The sequence below is a fragment of the Equus przewalskii genome, chromosome 17, assembly GCF_037783145.1.
Source record: "Equus przewalskii isolate Varuska chromosome 17, EquPr2, whole genome shotgun sequence".
NCBI lineage: Eukaryota > Metazoa > Chordata > Mammalia > Perissodactyla > Equidae > Equus > Equus przewalskii.
In genome coordinates, this window is record NC_091847.1 from 38,355,678 (window position 1) to 38,376,868 (window position 21,191).

The following is a 21,191-nucleotide window of genomic DNA, read 5'->3' on the forward strand; positions in this document are numbered from 1 at the left end:
CAAAGTAGGTGAAAATACACAACAGAAGAAATTCTACATATGTATGTATGCGACTGGGGGCAGAAACTGAGTGGAAGTCTTATGATTTGTTTTTTAATAAAGCAATTTGAGACATTTTAGAGAAGGTGAAACTTTCAGATGTGGGAGTAGAACAAGAACTTGAAATCATCAATAATACTGCAAGTTACTCTCATGCCACTATGGTCATAGTGGAAGTTGGTACAAGATCTGTGGACGGCAATTTGACATTCTCTTGTAAAATTACAAATGTATATACCCTTTGACGTTGCAAATCCATTCTAGGAATATTTTCTGCACATACTTCACCCAATTGTGAAATGATATATGTGCAAGGTTTTCATTGCAGCACTATATGTAGAAAGTTGAAAACAACCTACATGTCTATCAATAGGATACTGAGTCCCTAAATTATGACATATGGTTACAGTGGAACACTATGAGGAAAAATAATGAGGAAGTTATTAATGTACTGATATGAACTCAGCTCCTCAATGTAGCGATAAGTAGAAGAAAAAAAAAGCAAATCTTAGGAAATTGGATCAGATGCTATCATTAAGTTAAAAAAGAAAGAGAGATATATCTATATTGGCTAGTATAATTGGACAAAAATTCTTGGAGAGAGCAGGGTGGGAGGATGGAAACAACAGAAAGGCAGGGACAAGGGTAAGATGTTTCACTACTTTGAATAGGAAAAAGTTCACAGTTTAGAAGACAAAATTGCTACATCTGGAGTGAGGCAGCCCTGGTTCTGTATACTGGTTCTAGCACTTTCTGACTCTATAACCTTGGTTCCTTTATCTGACAAGTAGAGAAGAAATTACTGCCTGCCTCATGAGGGGCCTGAGGATATTGAATGAGGGCACACATACAGCATGGAGTGGAGGGGGTACAGTACATGGATATATTCAGTAAGTGATAGCAGTTACCCTTACTCTTCTTATCAACCTTACCACCACCTTTCTCACAAATAACTTTATATTTGGGGAAGAGGGTGGAAAATGACAGTGGGAGTTATGGAAGCAAAACCAGAGCATTTTCAGCTCCATAGGAGTCTGCTGAAGGAATCGATATCATCAAAAGCATTTATAGATCACCTCTCTGCACCTGGTGCTCTTCTCTGCAGAAATAACAAATAAGGGCCCTCTCCTGAGTATCACATCATGCACCTCTCTTTCCAAGTTCTGGTGGAAAATGGAAAAACACTGACTGGTCTGGCTTGGGGCAGGAGCCTCTCTCTGTGCCAGTCAGTGACAGCCACGTAAGTGTCAGCTCTTACAGGTACCACATTAGTGGCGTGGGGAGGAACAGATCCCAAGAGAAAAGGAAGTGAGCTGGGCAAACTTCAACAGGTCCCAACTGCAAACCTTTCTGGTAGTGTTTCTGATTAAACAAAAAAAGGGAGAGGGAAGAGATTGCAGGTGGGGGTGGGGGAGCTGGGGGGGCAGTTTTGCCCTGCGTAGGCAGTAAGAGAAGATGGCATTCCTTGCAGAAAGATAGAAAGTGAGGCTTAAAGGCTCACTTGCTGACCTAGGAGTTTAAGAAAGCAGAGAATGCGGTTGCCGAGCATGTGGACACAACCTTGAATTGATGCACCAGAAATCTCCAGCAGTCCACAGGTGGACTCCAAGTGGTCCTGAAAACCCAGAAATTATATGCAGAAGTTAGTTTGTATGTGGGAATATACATTTTTCTGGGGAATCTCTGTAACTTTCATCAGATTCTCAAAGAAGGCTGTGATCTCAAAAGGATTGTAAGCCGCTGCTAGACTGATGATGATAGTGTTCTGTGACCCAAGGATTATGATTCATTCAACATTGGGAAACTAAGGCCCATAAGAAAACTTGAAAAAAAATGTGAAGAAAGAATAAAAGAACCACTGCTCTGCTATAGTTGTATTCTAAGCCGCCATTCTCGTACTTCTGTTTTTGTTTTCACATATTCACTTTTATTATTTACTGAATATTCTTTAAATCTGTTCACTTTTTAAACTTACATGCCTAGTTTAGCCTCATCCTATGAAAAAATATCTATGAAATCATGAGTATATTGTGCCACTTGCAGTCTTTTTCCTAATATATATGAGAAGAAACTTATTACTTTTCAAATTTAAAGATGTTCGTGTCATTTCCAAAATCATTCATCGCACGCACAGAGGTGGGCTCACGGCACTTTGGAAAATCCTCTAAGTATTCTAAAATTCACATCACGCATTCCATTTTGTAGAGAAGGAACCTGAGGCATGAGGCAATTAACGTAACTTATTAGAGATTCTAAGCAAACGTGGAAAAACTTTAACTCAGGTATCGGGCAACTCTATTTGCTAATGACTTGGCCGCGCTGTCTATCTTATTGCTGTGCAGACAGCTTAAGGAGATTTTTAAATGCTCTCCCATCTCCCCACTACCACATAAAGAGAATCAACTAGACTAGAGTGAAGACTTGATCGATTTAATACTCTGGTAATGATCCCAGTAACTGAGGGGCGGGGGAAGCCAGTGAGTTTCTTTCTACTCAAATTCCATCTCATTTTTATTTTCTCTTAATGTTTTTTTTGAATCCCAAGTTCCAAAACCTGTCCCCTATTATGCAGTGCAAACGAGAACAGATGGGGAAAAGTTATGTTGGAAAGGGCTTTGGAGGGCCACAGAGAAGAGAAATATGACTACTCAATGTGTCACACACCAACTTGCAGCTGCCACCAGTCCTTCCACACGACGTGCTGCGTATGGAACCAGCCCGTGGTACTCAGAAGAAGCAGGCAGGCTGCAGGAAGGGAGCGCAATTAGAGAACAGTCGCTTTACTTGTGTTTCCTTGAAAATATGAATAAAGAGCGTAGCAGCAGCACAGCCAACAAAAAAGAAATAAATCCAAAGGCCAGCCTGGAAAATGGTTAGCTGTACCCCCAGGTTTCCCAAACGTTAACTAATAATCAGCTTTATCCTGCCTTTTTATACCAAAGAAATGCCTCAGCATTTCTCCAAGTCACCATTCAGGTCTCTACTCTGTCTAGGAATTATTCTACTAGAAAGGTCATACTAGCTTACCTGCATGATGTGGGCTTCCAATAAGTATTTTCCCGTACTCATAGGGTGCTTGTGAGTTCACTAAATATTTCAATGGTGAGGGAGCTGACCTGTTTTCAAATGGCAGCTCTGCCAGTTACCAGCTGTGAGATCTCGGGCAAGTCCCCTAACTTCTCTGAGCCTGGGGTCCATCTTTTATAAAACAGAGCTAACATGACTTATTTTGAGGGTTTTTATATTCAAAGTAACATATATATGTAAATGCCTGGCACAAGAGCATTGCTCAATATATGGCAACTATTATTACTGTGATTATCAGAAAGCATAGAAAATGTTGTTCTCTCTTTTCTTTGAATTCAATGTAAAGATACTGAGAATCTGTGTTGAAAGTAATTATAAAGTTAACATGGTTTAAATTATTTGATTTGAAGGATGATTCAGGTCATACCAACAATATCTGTGAACAAGTCTTCCTGTTGTCAACAGTTGTCCGGCAGGAACATCCTCTGAAGTTGCGCCTGCCTTTGTGGAGAAAGGAAGCAAAGACTTTGCATCACAGAACATTGTTTCCCTTCCCAGGGTAGTTCATAAATTGCCTAGATCAAAATCCCTATGGGAGGGTGTTAAAATGCAGCTTACCGGGCCCACCTCAGACTATATTTTCAACATCTCTAAGGTACGGAGTTCAGGGATCCTCACTTTAAATAAAAACAGTGGTAATTCTCAAGCACACTGAAGTTTGCAAAACCCTTCTTTAAGAAATAGGGACAATGATAATTCTAATTTTAAGTCATTTCCAGCTACCTTCTGTGTCCCACCACACACAGCCAGACCCAGAAATGCAGCAATTGCTTGTGAGACAGATGTCTGGGGCTGGTAGTTCCAGCTTCTCCTCCCTCCCAACCTCTGTTCTCTTGTTTTGCATAGTGTTTAGATAAGCCTGGACTATCCATACTCTCTTTGTCCATAGGAGACATTAACTTGGTTATAGTTTATCCTAAGAGAGTGGCCATACATCCCACTGTGCCTGGGGCAGCCTAGGTTGCCCAGAATACTTGTTAATAGCACTCCTTTTCCTTATCAAAAGTATCCCAGTTTGGATGATTGATTACATCATTACCTTAGGTCTAGAGGAACTTTGATTAGCACATGTAGGACATGAATGAGGACTGGCAAAATGTCTAAAATATATCGTTCACTAGTGTAGGAAAGATATGCCTAAATACCATCAGCAACAATGAGGAGGTGCTTTGGGCTGAAATGACTTGGGAATGATCAAAGAAAATTATACTCTTTCATGTTATTCCACAAATGGGCATCAAGAAAGGGAGGGCATGGGGGCTGGCCCAGTGACGTAGCAGTTAAGTTTGTGTCCTCTGCTTAGGCGGCCCGGGGTTCACCGGTTTGGATCCCAGCCACAGACCTACACACCGCTTATCAAGCCATGCTGTGGTGGCATCCCACATATAAAACAGAGGAAGATGGGCACAGATGTTAGCTCAGGTCTAATTTTCCTCAAAAAAAAAGAAAGGGAGGGCATAGAAAAACTAGGAATTCTAGACTGGTTAATATCTCCCCTCTCAATCAAACAGCTGAGCAAAAAAAGCATGGATCTTGGCACCAGGTAGAGTTAGATATTTTCCACCTTTCTCCTTCCTGGCTGTGACCTTGGGCAAGTTATTTAATATCTCTGGACCTCACATTACTCACATGTAAATAAGATAACAAGCCTTACTTCAGTTGTAAGGATTTAATGAAATACGTGTATAATGCACCTGGCACCATGGTTAAGGGCTCAATAATGGTAGTTCTGCCATTATTCCTTCCATCATGGCCACTCTGTGCCATAGTTCCACCAAAGACACGTGATTTCTAAAATAGAGTCCTTGCAGAAGGAGTCAAGAGGGTGCTGTGGAAATGGGAATAGATTCCAGAGTGTAAAGACTTTCTTGTTTACTCTTTCTTTGTTTTTTCCTTCTTTCCTTCCTTCCTTCTTTCTTTCTTTCTATTTTTCTTTCTTCTTATGACAAACTCAAAGTCACAAACTCTTTTTTTGGATGGAAAAGAAAATAAAGGGCTGAAATGACAGCAAGGGGCTGAAGACCCATCAAGAAAGGATAATTCTAGGTGAGGTGAAAAGAAAGGAAGAAAAAGAAAAGAAATGAGAGAAAAGAAGGAGAGAAGGAGGCGGGGAGGGAGGAAAGAAAGAGAAAGAAAGAAAAGAAGAGAAAAAGAGGTGATGAGAGATGATCTCTAGTCAACAAAGCCTGACTAGAATTTGGCCTGAGAAGTTCCATAAGGGGTGCTGCTCGGTTTTTGGGGGGACACGGTTGGGGTGGGGCATAGTCTATCCTACAGAAGTGGTGCTACTGTTCATCTAACTGTTGCCTTTCAGCCCTCCAGACTGCTGTTTGGGTGGGCGGGATGGAGAAATACTATTCTATTAAAACTAAGAGCTTTGAAGTGGAGACAAACACAATCTGGTAGTATTACAGAGGCATTATTCACCCTGATGAGTCACTCTCTTTGGCTCCCACACAGCAGAGGCAAGAAGTAACACCAGTGACCTTGAAGATGCTGGCCAAGTATAGATCCAGCCTTAAGGCCTGAGTTTTCAAATGAACACCTCTGTGTGTGTCTATGTCTGTGTGTGTGTGTGTGTGTATGTAGGCAGGGGCGGGGGTGGGGGGGAGAAAAAGAGAGAGAGTATAGGGGAATACAAGTTAAAGAATGTAGGGTGATCAATTCTAAAGAGCCAATATAAAAACTCTTAATATTTAACAACTAAATCAACTAAATAACAAGTACTTCCAAGGAAATAACCACCATGTAAACAGGTCTCAGCTAGAAAAACTGATTAGGTAGGTCAGTGTGGGAACATTTAAAATAACCATTTTTAGCCAGGAGGTGAATACAGAATCCAGTTCCTGTTCCTAGGCTCAAATGTCTCATCATTTCCATTCATCATGACTCTTCATGAATCTAGTTTGCTGAGACTAATGTTTTCTGTGTTCTAAGCCACACACTGCTTGATGCTCAGAGCCCTACAAACAAAATTCAGACAGATGCAGTCCCCAGGCCTTTGACAACATGCAATGGAAAGCAGGCAATAGTAAAGGGGTGCATCAGAACGTACAGATGTGCAGGCAGCTGCACAAATGGCAAAGAGAGTCATGGCCTTTGACCAGATGGCCCCTGTGGTCCAGTAAAAAATTATCGACATGGAATCCAGCAAAGTTTCAGGTTGATAGAGATAGTTAGTTCTTGGAATTGTACGTTGAAACCACAAAGAAAAATACAAGCAAAATCATAAAGTTATTTGAAGCCAACTCAAAAAAGAAGTTTTTAAAGTAGTGGACAGCTAAAATAGAATAGTTCCCAGGTATGGAGGGTGCCACATGGAAAAACCAAGGGACAGTAGTGGAGCACAGCACTGTAAACCTTGAAGAACCTCAGATTGGTCACTATGTTTGTATGGACAAAGAGAGAGGGTTGGGTTGGAAGGGTTGTAAAGGATGCATTAAAGGAAGACTTGAGACAATTGGCCTCATAGGCTTTGTTCTTGGTGTGAGTTTCCAGAGATTTATGGTTATGTTTGGATTATATTTGTCCTTCAGTGTTTCTCCTTTATATGAAGTTTTTACTTTTCATGGGTGCATGTAAGTTATAGGAAGTAAGGTGTAGTTTGCTCAGAATTCATAGCTATAATTAAACGAAAAACTCTTAGGATCTTTTCTCTGCAATTAGCAGGATCCCAACTCAAAATAGCCTAAGGAAAAAAGAAGACTTTATTATAAGAAAATTCATGTGCTTCCCAGATCCCAAGTACTGGGATGTGGGTGGGCCTCAAAAACAACTGGAACCATGCTTAAATACCATGAACATTCTCGTCCATCTTTTGCCTTTGTTTCTCCAGCAATCTGTTTCACTCTTTCTTCTTGCTGATTGCTAACCTCTTTGTGGGGCTCATGAGAACATACAGGAAATACAACTGCCAACAGGCTACAAGTTCACATTTCTTCCATTTCAAAAAGCAGCAAGATTGAGCTTGAATGTCCTAGTGGAATTCCAAATTTCTGGGGAAGAACTATGCCCAGGCAGGTACCCAACTCTGAATGAATTAACTGTGGCCATAGAACCACACTGTATTAACTTAGCTCCCATCATAACCATGTTTGTATAGGTGTGAGGGGACTGTTTCTAGGAAAGGATGGTACTGACTAGACAAATGATATCTGTGTATCAAGATGCTTTTGGCAACAAGTAAGGGGATATTTATTATCTCTTATAACAAGAAGTCGTACCTGAAATTTGGTGAGCCTGAGATTCAAGACAAGTCAATTCAACCAACATTTACTGAGCACCTACCATGTACCAGGCACTGCCATAGATGGTGGGGATGTTTGAGTGATAAAGCAGATAAAAATCCCTGCCTTCAGGGAGCTTATGTTCCATGGTTGGTTAATTCACTGATTCAACAACATTAGCAAGTTCCTAGTTTTATTGTTTTTTCTAAACTCCGCCAAACCCAGCACGTCAGCTCTAACGATCTCTGACAAGAGGAATCAAACTGAGACACACAGTTTTAGTAATTTACCTAAAGTCATGCAACTACAAATGAGGGAATCATGGGCCCAGACGCCCACCTGGTGTAAAAGTGCTGCTTCTTGCCCTTGTGCTGAGAGGGGTCTAGCCTCCCGCATACGTGTGGTTCCCTGACGCCTGAACAGAATTAGGGGTCTATGAGGCAGGAACAGGTGAGCCATGGCTTCCAGAGAGGGAATGACCATGACTTCTACAGCCTGCTGCATTGGGAATTCTTGGATCAATGTATCTCCAAGTCTTAGAATTGACCAGTTTACTTATAGTCTGGTTAGAAGCTCTTCCCAAGGTCATGGTTAAAAGGTCAGGCGAGAACCTGAGGTAGCTCACACAGAATCAAGGTGCCTGTAAGTCAAGGTTTCTATTTGCAAAGGTGTTGATCAGTACAGAAAGGGTGGGGCTGATGGCCATGTCAAAAGGCAATTTTCCTGAACTGCAGGAGAGGCAGTTTGATGTGGCAGGAAGCAGATGAAGACTGGAATTTCAAGGCTCTGGGCATCAGTTCCTACAATGGAGCAGCCAGAAAGTTCTTAAGGTTTGTTAGGGCATCATTTTGGCAGAGGGTGAGGAGAATTGTTTTCCTTTGACTTTAACCAAGAAAGGTGCTTTGAATCTCAAGTTCTTGACCTTGATGCAGGACTACCGTTCAGTGGTGGAACCCAGGAAATTCTGGGAAAAAAAGCACAAATTTAAACAGAATTTAGATAAACTTCAATAATGTAGAAGGAAAAGGAAGAGGAATCATGGATAATTATATTGATGAAATACAAACTGGAGACATAGCATCCTCTATGAAGAGAACAATAATAAACCTTCATTTAAGAAGCAAGGAAATCATCAAAAAAGCTGATAAATACACAGAGGCAACTTCAATTGTATTTGCAACGTTTATTTCGTATACCGAGTGGTGGGTACATGGGTATGTGTTAGATTATACTCTATGCCTTTATTTTCTCTAAAATATTTCCTTAAAAAATGTTTGGTATCATTTTGCTTTTTTGGAATCTGTCATTTTTAATTCGATGAGTCGTTATTAGTGAGCAGGGAGGTGGAAAAGAATATCTGAGTTCTGATGTCTTCTTCCTTCCAGAAGGAAGGACCAGATCTTGGGTCCCTGATCTTCGATCATCAGCAATATTCCTCCTTGCTTTGCAATCCTGGTGCTGCCTTCCTCTCCCTGTCCCCTGCCCCCTCATAATTTTTTGCCTTTACATTTGGGAACTCAGTTGCATCCTACAATTTGCCACTGCCCCAATTGTACCAAGGAGTGGGTGTAGTAGAAATTCAATATCCACTGGTATGTGTCATTGTTCCTGAGTCAACTTAGCTTTTCAAAAACACAATATGTTATTAAACAAAATCTTTCCTCTGTTCTCAACAACAGACTAGCGGTTGGGTTTTCAATAAAGATTTAAGAAAATAGTTTGCGTGCTTAGTCCACTCAAAGCCTAATCACCTGCCAGGGTTTATTGAGAGTAGCTAGGGTGGGTACCCCCAACCCCCACGCCAATACCAGTTTTTGAGTCACATAATGGCAACATTTTGCTATAAAAATGCTAACTTCTCTTCTGTTGTGCTTCTGCTGTTATTCAAAAACAGCCAAATGGATGTTATTGAAATCCGGTCCCAAAAAAGGTTGAAATTGCTCCCCAGCTGGGCCTGAGACCCTGTGTGCCAAATTTCAGCCTAAAGAGAATTCTTATATTTGAGTCACTGTGAGCAGCTGAAATATGAGGTTTGGGGTGGAAATGCTAACAGACTCTTAACTATCATTTTGCAAACCATGTGATTATAACACAATGCAAACCTCCTCTGGAGCAACTCTTTGGCAAAAGCAACAGAAACAAGATGTCTGGGCCCTGAAGTTCTGCCTTTACAAGCTTCTGCAGGGCTAGCAGCAGGCAGAGGGGGCCTGCGATGACACTGCCGACATTTCTGTTCTTGCTCTGAGGTTAAAGGATGGGCCCCATTGGTGAATTTCTGTTAAATAACAGAAGTGCGTGCAGCTCATTCCTTTACAGGGCTCCTTGGAACACGGGTTTAGGGTCACCCTTGCTTGTTCTGGAAGTGTTATCGCCAACACAGTGCTTGGTTCCAACCAGACATGAATTGTTTCCACCTCTAGTCCCTTTGGCTTAGTCACACTTGCTCCCATTCCAACTTGGCAAAAAAGCCTGCACTGCTTGGCCACTTGCTTCTATCATCTGGCATTTAAATGTGGGCTGCATCTCTCCTCAGTAATGTCCGGGGCCACAGAGATGCTTTGGTTCCAGGCTTCAAACACATGTTCCAGGCGGTGAGTGCCCAAATGTAGGTAGAGCTTCCATACACTGATCCATTCACGGACCCTCCACATGATGGAGAGGCGATCAGAGCTCTCAAGGGCAGCCCCCCAGGGTGCCGTTTCCAGAGGAGTTCCTCATCACACCTCCTCCAGCACTCAGCCCTTGTGAGGAGCTGTGATAGAAAGCTTTGCTCCCAAAGCCCAGTCAGAATGTGGCCAATCTGTTTCTGCCACTTGACAGCCAGTCTGTTTCGGGCAAGACACTTAACCACACTGAGCCTCAGTTTCTTTGTCTATAAAATGGGGACAAGCACCTGCCTTCTATCCAGTTGTAAGGATCACAGAATGTGAGAGTATTTTCTAAATTGCAACACACTATACACATTTTTGGCAGTTATTATCTCCGGAATCTCACTATAATTTCAAAACTCTAATCTGAGTTAAAACTACTGTTTGAAGTCAGTAGGAACGGGTTTAAAAGACTAGCTCCCATTAGAAATAGCAGGCTACAGATTCTAAGAATCAATGAGTGTTTATCGGATGCTTCATACACGCTCGGTTCTCTGTTAGGGGCTACAAAGGATACACAGAAAGTGAAGACATGATCCCTAGCTTTAACAAGAATATACTTTAGCATGAAACACAAGATATTTGATAATTAAGTGATAGATACTATAGATACAGTATCAGTTCAGAAGTGGAGAGGAGGGATGAGGGTAGAGAAATAGGCGTGGCTTTATGGAGCAGGCCTGCGGTAGACTCCTTTGTTTGTGTTTATCAAGATCCATCTTGAGGAGATTTGACCTTCTACCTTCCACGTGGTTTTAGCGGGTTTGTCAGCCACAATACCGTGTGATTATAACACAATGCAAACCTCCTCTGGAGCAACTCTCTGGCTACAGGTGTGGGCATATGCCCCAGCCGTGGCAATACAGTAGCCCATCCCGCTAGCCAGAAGGATTGAACAAAGGAATGGCACTTGATCCAAATCAGGCCAATGGAAAATCTCACCCGACATATTATAAATAGAGGGGGAGAGAGAAAAGGTTTTTCTTGTGGGTTATGCATAAGAGGGGATGATGTAAGTTTGGAGCTTTCTGTGGCCTGGTATCAGCCCCTTCAGTCCAGGAGAAGGATATCTGTAAAAGGAATCAGTTCAAGGCAGGGGAAGGTGGGGACTGGACAGCGGAAGAGGGACCTAACAGCGCTGTTTGGGTCCCTGCATCCCTTCTGTTCTTCCTGAAAGCAGATTTTTATTTTGCACCTACAGGAGTTTGGTTTGGAGTTTCCTCCATTTGAACCAAGAGTCCTACCTCTTAGAGTGTGGGGTTCAAATTGTGTAATAAAAAATGGGTAGGACTTGGCCATGCTTGGGGAAGAAGGCAGCGTATTCTGGGCAAGGTCCAGAGATGAGAACAAGTATGGTACGTCTGAGGAATCTGAGAAAATCTGCCTGAGTGGAGCAGAGGGGTAAGCTGGGAATAAGCGAATAGATGGATTATTAACGAAGGAGTCATTTTGGGAGTTTCTTCAAACTACATAAGAGTTGAGGTTTGATAGGAGGAAACAAAGAGTTTCTCAAAACAAAATAAAGGAAAACTGCATCTGTTCAAAGGCGACGATTAAAGTCTGTTGTATTAGTCAGCTTGGGCTGCCTTCACAAAATACCACAGAGTGAGGAGTTGAAACTACAGACATTTGTTTTCTCACAGTTGTGTCAGCTAGAAGTCCATGATCAAGGTGCCAGCAAACCTGGGTTCTGGGGAGAGCTCTCTGGATTGTAGTGGCCACCTTCTCGCTGAGTCTTCACAAGGCCTGTCCTCTGTGCACGGGGGGAGAGCGAGCTCTGGTGTCTCTTCCTCTTCTTATGAAAACACCAGTTCTATCAGATTAGGGACTCACCCTTATAAGCTTATTTTCGTTCTTAAAGGCTCCATCTCCAAATATAGTCAACTGGGGATTGGGGCTTCACATATGAATTTTAGGGGAACACAATTCAGTTCATGACATCTGTCAAAACTGAGAGCAGTAGAAAATGATATAATGAGACTCTTATACACTGCTATTGGAAGGATAAGTCATTACAGCTACTTAGGAGAAAAATCTGGCAAAATCTAGTCAGGTACCCGGCAATTCCACTTTGAGATTTGGAGTCTTTGCACCAGTGCACCAGGAAGTGCTTTCAAAAATGATTTTTCAGCATGTTTTTTTTGGTGAGGAAGATTGGCCCTGAGCTAACATCCATTGCCAATATTCTGCTTTTTGCTTGAGGAAGATTGTTGCTGAGCTAACATCCATGCCAGTCTTCCTCTGTTTTCTATGTGGGATGCCTCCACAGCATGGGTTAATGAGTAGTGTGTAGGTCCATGCCCAGGGTCTAAACGCATGCACCCTGGGCCACTGAAGCAGAGTGCGCAAACTTAACCACTACACCAGGAGCCAGCCCCAGCATTATTTTTAAGATAATTGGAGAAACCTAAATGTCAGTCAAAAGGAAAAATAAATTTTAGCAATTCATACAATTAACCCTATACAGTAGTAGAAGTGAAAAATCCTAGAAATACGTGTAACAACATGAATAAATCTCAAGTATAGTAATGTTGAACAACAAAAAAGTCAAGTTACCAAAGGACGTATAGAGCAATATAACACATCAGTGTCATGCTGGAGCTGGCTCCCACCTATTGGACTCATCTCTTCCCAATTCCTTGATCACTGACATCACGTGGTAGCTTGAAATTGACCACGGTGGGGACACCATGGAAATTGGCAGATGCTTTACAGCAGGTCTCCGTTTTTCCTCATTGGAGAGTCAGTTGTTAAACATTACCAGAATGCCATTGGATAGTATTTTTATAAATATTAAAATATATAAAACAACACAGTAGGGGCCCACCCCGTGGCTGAGTGGTTAAGTTTGTGCGCTCCCGCTTTGGCGGCCCAGGGCTTCGCCGGTTTGGATCCTGGGTGCAGACGTGGCACCGCTCATTAGGCCATGCTGAGGCAGCATCCCACATACCACAACTAGAAGGACCCACAACTAAAATATACAACTATGTACTGGGGGGATTTGGGAAGAAAAAGCAGAGCAAAATAAAACAAAACAAAACGACACAGTATACCATAGTAACCATATAGAGACAAGTATTCAGTATGATAAACACCACACTCAGGATAGTGATTACTTCTTGAGAGGAAGGAAAGGAATGTGGTTAGAGAGGGATACACAAAGACTTCAACTGATCTTGAAATGTTTGTTTCTTAAACTGAGGAGCAGGTACATGAGTGTTAGTTATTTTACACTCTATGCTTTGCGTTGCGGTTTTCTAAAATATTTAGTAAACCAATGAGATACGGAAGCCAGTCCTCCCAGAGAGGAGAGTTACATGGGCGAGGCAGGGGGAGGCACTTGACTTAGTCTATCCTTGCTCCTTCCTGCTGGGTCAGCAGCAAGAGGGAAATCTGCGGCTCTCAGATTTGGCCACTGGGGCAACCAGATGAATCTACAGTATCTCTGGGGCTGCCTCAGGTGCCATATTTGATTCTGAGGTTCCAAAAGGAAGAGGGAGTAAATACCAACACAAAGAAGAGGTGGGATCATCTGAGGGGAATCTTCAGGTGGTTATCGTGATCATTTCCGGATGACCCTTCAGCTCTGTCTAACTGACGCTATAGGCCGCCCAGCAGGCAAGGGCTGTACTTGGGTAGGGCAGCAAACAGAGCTTATATTGTATGGGTGCTTGTTTCTAGTCAACTTGGGTCATAAAAGAATTCCGGTTCTCCCAGAAAGGGGCATGTCTAGGAAATGTTAAGAGCCGATTTACAGCAAGCATAGGTCAGGAGACGCTAGGAGGTGATGACTTTGTTCCTAGGAGAAAGATCTTCTAGCCTCTCTATTTGGATTTCTGGTATGTTTTCATAAGTACAGTGGACTAAAGTGCCCTATTTAAGTGACGTTCCCCTTGCTCTTGAAACAAGTTAGCAAAGCCTTTATAGGCTGGTCTGGATTTTGTACCTCTCCCTGACCTCCTCCTCCCCTTTGCATTTAGTGATGCTCACAGTTGGCTAAACACACCATTCTGTTTCTGCACATGCTGTTCTCTGCCTGGAATCCACGACCCCACATGAGCAGAGTTTGTCTCTGTCTTCTCTGGACCCTCCTCTTCCTAGGACATGCCTTCATCATTTCTTTTTATACACAGTGATCCCTCAGATGGCCATCTCCCCTGCTGCAGTGTTGAGCTCCTTCATGGCAAGGATCTTGTGTTATTTAACTTTCTATCCCCAAGGCCTACCATCCTCTCTTTCACTCTATCTTTTCTCTTTAAAACTATCTGCTAACACCCACGCAGAATCCCCTCATAGGCAAAGAAGCAAGACAAGAGGGGTGGGGTATGCCGAAGACAAGGAAACAGACACTAGCTGGCACAAAAGGCCTAATTCCATTCCCTGGTGGAACTTCGTCTGACCCAGTGAACTTGTGGAAAATAAACAGTCCCATACACAAAGGCTCGAGGTGTATAAAGGCTGAGGTCAGGATGATAACAAAGCCCCTGATAACTCCGCTTCCCCTTAGTTGTGAACCTCTTCTTCTCCTTTTTTGATGTCTCCTGACCTGGTCTGGAATCTTCCAAATTGTTGTCAACAGCTAGCTATTTCATGTGCATTATGCCCTGAATTCTGTTCTGAATACAACGCTAGTAGGTTCCACTAATTAATTAAATTGTACTTCATAGACTTGGAGTCGGGTTTCTTGAATACAAGATGCAAATTTATGCAACATATGCAAATCACTCATGTTCTCAAATTCCATGAACAAAATCTGGTAGCCTTGAGATAAAAAAGCCTCTGCCAAGCATCATCTCTTCTAATTATTGCTTAATTTTTCCCCCTTTAACATTGAACTAACACTTTCAGGCTTGGCAGAAACTGGTAGAAACAATGAGAGTCATTTCTACACAGGAAGTTCCTTAAGGGCAAAGATTCTGTAATCTACTTATTTTTTGCTCTCTGGTGGCTCCCAATATACTATTGAGCACACATAGGCTTGCATAGGGCACACCAGCACCAGTCCTGGCTACTAAATTATGGAAAATTCAAAAGAATAAAAGTTGAGAGCCTTGCAAAACATGGCATTTAAGTCTTGGAACAAGGAGATGATAACTTGCACTAATACATGTGGCTACACAAATTTAAGTCAATTAAAATTAAATAAAATTTAGGGAGCTGGCCCATGGCTGAGTGGTTAAAGTTCTAAGCACTCTGCTTCGCTGGCCCGGATTTGTGGGTTCAGATCTCAGACGCAGACCTACTCCACTCATTAGCCATGCTGCGGAGGTATCCCACATACAAAATAGAGGAAGACTGACATGGATGTTCACTCAGGATGTTAGCTGCATGTGGCTAGTGACTTTCTTATTGGGCAGCACAGACACAGAGCATTTCCATCATTATAGAATGTTCTACAGGACAGTACTGATCTAGATCCTTGCTACTCAAAGCCTGTTCCTTGGACCAGTGGTATGGTGTCACATGGAAGCTTATTGGAAATGCAGGATCTCAGGCCATATCGCAGATCTGCTGCATCAGAATCTGCATTTTAACAAAATCCTTAATTTGTTCACATGCATGTCAAAGTGAGAGGCTTGGTCCAGCTCTAGAAGAAAAATCAGTGGTTCTCAAATTTTAGTATACACTGGAATCATCAGGAAGGCTTATTAAACATAGCGTGGTGGGAATCAATATGAGAGTTCCTGATTCAGTAGGTGTATTAGTTTTCCAGGGCTGCCATAACAAATTACCACAGAATGGGTGGTTTAAAATAAGAGAAATTTATTCTCTCTCTCAGTTCTGGAGGCTAGAAGTCTGAAATCAAGGTGTTGGCAGGGCCACGCTCCCTCTGAAATCTTCCTTAGGTAGAGAAGCATCTTTCGTTCCCTCTTCCTAGCTTCTGGTGGTTTGCTGGCCATCTTTGGTGATTCTTAACTTGAAGCTGCACAAGTCCAGTCTCTGCCTCCATCATCATGTGGCGTTCTCCTCTCATGTATCTGGTGTCTCTGTGTCTGTCTCCTCTTATAAGGACACCAGTCATATTGCATTAAGGGCCCACCCTACTCCCGTATGACCTCATCTTAACTTATGTAATTACATCTGCAATGACCCTGTGTTACATTCTGGTGTACTGGGGATTAAGACTTCAATGTATTTTTTTGGCGGGACACAATTCAATCTATAACAGGAGGTCTAGGGTGGGACCTGATAATCTGCATTTCTAACAACTCCCCAGGTGCTGATGCTGCTCCAGGGACCACACTTTGAAAACCACAGGTCTAACATATCTACAAAACAGGACTCCAGAGAACTAAAAGTTGAATTATACTATAGAAATGACTGTGTTTAACTTCCCAAATGTGCAGAATTCCATTTTAAAGCATACTTGAAAGATTGCCACCCAGTCTGTGTGTGGATACTTCCAATGACAAGGTTCTCATTACTAGCACAGCAGCTTTCTCCATAGCTCTGCCTATGAAAATTCTTACCCTTTGAAATTTCTGAGTGTCTGATATATCTAGATATCTGAGGGCAGCTGAATGTCTCAATATTGAGCTCTAGATTTTCTTTGTGTGAGAGAGTCCTTAGAATCCTCTAGATTCTGGCTTGCTCCTTAGGGCACACTTGTTGAGGTTTTTAGGGGTGATAATTATGCTTCCCATTGGCTATGAATTAATTAGAAATAGACACAGGATCCAACAGATGAAGATCAATAGGTCAGCCTTACTTCCAATAAACGTAGATTAGAGAGGAGAACATGGACCTTGACCACAATCAGCCTTCCTACTAACCCCCACCTACTTGAATTTATCTGACACAGTCAGATAAAGAGAAGCAGGATAATTGAATCTACACTACTACACAAGGTTTTGAGCGTAAGAGTTACAGCTACTACCATATAAAGAAAGGAACCACTCCTAGGAGAGGACAAGTTTTCCTGAAAAAGAGAAAGAAAAGCTGCCTAGCTTTTCTTCTTTTAAACTTACCCATCCAATAAGAGCTTCCTTCTCCTCTGGTCCTCTATTTAGCATCCATTCCCACTATCTTCCTCCTTTCAAACAGAACCCTGATGTTGTTTACAAAAGCCCCCTCTTCTATGTTGCCCAGCGTCTCAGGAAGCTGACCTTATCCTCAAGTCAAGTCAATCATAGTAAGTCCAATCCCCTTGCAAGTGGTTGGTTCCAGAATTTAGGCTTAAGCCAATCCATGCATGGCATTATTTCAGAGCCTGCTGTTGGACCAGGGATGGGTACATGATACAAACTAGCCTAATTAGACTGAAGGTGAGAACTTGTGTTCAATAGTTGGAGGAGAGATTTTCTAACGAGGAAGCATTCTGTCCCAGGACTGATGGTAGCCAACTTCTAACCACAAGAGGGCCAGTCTGAAGAAGCAGCCTCTGCCTACAGGCCAGATGAGATCGAAGAGCAGAGAAATAGATCCCCGGCTCCAGTTGTAACATGTTTGCTCTACTTTTGGATTATTTCTTATTACAAAAGACACTAAATTTCTTTATTGTTTAAGCTAGTTATGTCAGTGTTTCTACATTTCCAGGTAAAATAATTCCTACCAATAAAATACTCAAATATTGTTCCCATGAGTCAGTAGAAGTTGCCTCATGGAAACCTGAAGAAATAGGACTAAGTCTGTACCCACTAATGCTCCATTTTAATTCATTAATGCTTCTCTTTAAGTGTGTGCCTTTCACTGGACAGATCTTTCCACACACTGTGATGCCATCAACTCCCAGGACCCAACACAGTACCTGCCATCGAGTACACTCTATGCAATCATTTGTTGAACAAATGCAGCTGGAGACTGCATTAACATTTTTAGCAGACACATAATAGTTGTCACATTAAGTTCAGATGAACTAAAACCCCTAGAACATTTTTATATAAATTGATGTCAAAACTGTCTGTCTCCACCCTGTATCTGAACATTTGCATTGTGTATGGAGTTTTCTTTTAAAATTTTTTAACCTAAATAAAGGCCTTGATATTTATTGCTATTCAGTTGTCTCTAGGAGATTCCAGCCTAGGTTGCAGTCACTTGAGATAATTTTTAGTTGTGGTCCTTTCACTTGTCATGTCAGCGATTCTTCCTATTTTATGTGAACTTAAAAATATATACATTCCTTCTATATCTTCATATGAATCAAATAGCAAAATGTTGACTGAAACAGCAGCAGGACGAGAGGAGTGCCTCTAGGTTTCCTCATTGTTTGCCAGAAGTAACCACTTCATCCCTCTCCATGCGTTCCTAACTTGGCTGGTAGAATGAGAACTTCTGCTTTTCCAGAAATGTCAGGATCATAACTTCTACCACTTCTAGTCCATTCCCTCCAACCATGCTTGGTAAATGGTGAATTTTGGAGAAGCCACTGAAAGTGCCTGACTGAGTCCTCTCTGAGTTCTTTGAAGTTGCTTCTGCTCAGGACACACAAGCTCTCCTCCTCCACCAAGCGCTGAGCTGCCCCCTAGGGGGAGGCCCGCAGTGGTCCAGCCATGCCCATGACTGGATTGGGAAGTTAAACTGTGTGAGGGTTGGAATATTAGGAAATATTAGAGGACAGATTGTGGGCACATAACCAGCCAAGTTCTCCCATCAGTATTACTGAAAACAAAGCTGAGGGTTTTTTCTCCATGGGGTTGACACCTGCGTTTATTTAGCCATTGCTTCAGAATTTAGACAGGTAAGAGCAATTTATTAGGAATTGACTGTTCCTAAAACTCAATCTTAAGCAACACTCTACATTTGATTGTTCAACAGCTTCAAATCCATCAAAATATATTACTTTTGAGGGCTTCAACATAATCAAGATTAAAGTAGGTCTATGATATTCCTCCTAATCTGACAACTTATTAGCCCAACTAAGAAGGCAAAAGGTATGACTTATTTTGAGTGAACTCATCATAATTTGAAATGATTGTTGTCTCAGTTCGGGCTCTGTAACGAATTACCATAGACTGGGTGGCTTAAGCAACAGAAATTTGTTTCTCACAGTTTTGGAGGCTGAAAGTCTGAGATCACGGTGCCAGGATGAGAGAGAGGGAGAGAGAGATAGAGGAAGCAAGCTCTCGGTGTCTCTTCTTATAAGGACACTAATCCCATCGTGATGGCTGCACTTTCATGACCTAACTACCACCGAAAGCCTCCATTTCCAAAGACTATCACATTGAGTGTTAGGGTTTCAACATACATTTCAGTCCATAGCAATTATTATGATCTTTTAAAAAGTTATAAATTATCTGTTGATTAGTAAAATCTGGATGAATATTAAAACAAATCAGCTTTCAAGTCACCCATTTATGGTTTCCGTAATTCTCTTTTCTGAAAATCAGACTCCTTCTCCATATCTTGTCTTTGAAGCTACTCCCGTGAGCCAGAATGCCTCTGAGATTTCTGTGGCTGTTGAATGGCACTTGAATTTCCTCCAGTCCATGGAATGTACGTCCCAAGGTTCAGAGACTTGAACTCATAAAAACCACCAGGTGAACTCTTACCAAATCTTGTCTCTTGGAAAATTAAAACAAACTATGGTAATTGTCATTCCAAGTTTAAAACTATCTATGAGAGATTCAGAGATCCAGGGTCAGTAACAATTTGTTATCTTGCTGAGGCATTTGGCTCTGGCCCACTCTCATAATGGAAGGTGGCATCAGCTTGCCTAGCTATTGACAGCCTCGTCAACTGCTCAACATCCCCATCTCAACTGTGTATTCTGACTCTTTTTTCCATCACAGTGATTATAACTTCTCCATCTTTCTGAAAATGATGCTGAAAAAAAAAGCTATCTCATATTATTGCAATGAAAGTAAAACAGATCTAAAAGAGAAGATGGCCTTCTTAAAGTTGGTAGTTTGTGAAGGTCTTGAGTCCAATGTCTCATGACAGGACACATGCATTTTGTCTCATGCATCCAGGAGGCTCATGCATTTTGGTGGCATGATGATTTATTGAAATACTGATTGGTATTGTGCTCTCTGTATTTGTCTCCAACCTTCCTTCCAAGAAGGTGTTTGGGCCACTGGTTGGCTGAAGCTGAAGCTGTTTAAGGTAACTTTGCATCTTATCTTCTGTGAAAGGCTGAGTATGTTGAAAAGGTTATATTAGGAGTTCTAGACGAAGATCAGAGACAAGGAGAGAAAAAGAGATTTTCCCCAGACAGAGAAGGGTTAGAATTTGATGGGTCCATGATGCGCCTTACCAGGAGAAGTGGCAAGACCAGAGAGTATGTCTTCCAGCCTCAGTGAATGCCACTGCAACAGAGAGCACCAGGCTTCTATGGACCGTGTGGGGTCGACAGAGAGAATAACAGAAAAAACCATGTGACCTGAAGATGAGGGACTTTGGTAGAGGCTGCTAAGTTTCATCAATATCTATTTCGCCTCTCCTTCCCACAGGTCAACTCTATTTCTCCGCCAGCCCCCTTGCAACTAAGTGGAGCCAAGTGACTGAGTCTGGCTATGGAATGGAGGCTGAAGTAATATACACTACTTTTAGGCCTGGCCTTAAAGATGTCCTCAAGCTCTCTCCATTGCCACCTCCAATCCCTTTCTGGTCTGAGCGGCAGCAAGCAAAGGATTCAAAGCTCAAGAGGTTGACCGGAAGAGCCCGTGATGGAAGGAGCATGGACACCTGAGTTGCCTCTTGAGGAGAGCTGCCCGGATGACTTCCTGCCCTGGAACATCCACACTGGGCTTTGTGTGAGTAGGAAATAAACTTCTCATCTGAAGACACTGTTTTTTGGAGGGATTTTTTGCCTAATAACTAGCTTCAATGACCCTGTCTAATTCAGATTTCTTACCCTCATTTCCCATGCAACACATATGCCCACTAAATGCTAATATCTGGAGTAGAGGAGGAGATCTAAATAATAGCTGAGATTGATTTTCTCACGGGCTCAGTGGGATCCCGAGAGTTGCATTTGATTTGATTTAAGGAAAATGCATTACTTTGAAACAAGGCTTGACATTGTAGACTAAGAGTTTTACCTCATTTCTCCATCTGAATTCCTTTTTCTTTCTGGAAAAGACATCAGTTGAGGAATCTGGCCTCTCTGACGGACAAGACTCCCCAGCACACACCTCACAGTGATTTTTCCCGTCAAGGTAGGCATCAGCTTCCCGAACTCCCAGCTCCCATCCCTCTATTTCCAGCCCTTCTCCGTCCTTCCAGGGTATGAGCACGAGCCATAGAGGTCTGG

At 42.2% G+C, this 21,191-nt stretch overlaps 1 long non-coding RNA gene across 3 annotated transcripts in view; it reads left to right on the plus strand.

Moving 5' to 3' along the window:
• LOC103566740 (uncharacterized) overlaps positions 1–21,191 on the plus strand; it is a 40,282-nt gene that overhangs the window by 12,472 nt on the left and 6,619 nt on the right. For all 3 annotated transcript variants that reach the window (XR_011528365.1, XR_011528364.1, XR_011528366.1), the window contains 2 exons: positions 20,389–20,691; positions 21,020–21,096. This is a non-coding gene — a long non-coding RNA (uncharacterized lncRNA). Of the gene's footprint in view, positions 1–20,388; positions 20,692–21,019; positions 21,097–21,191 lie in introns of those variants that run through there.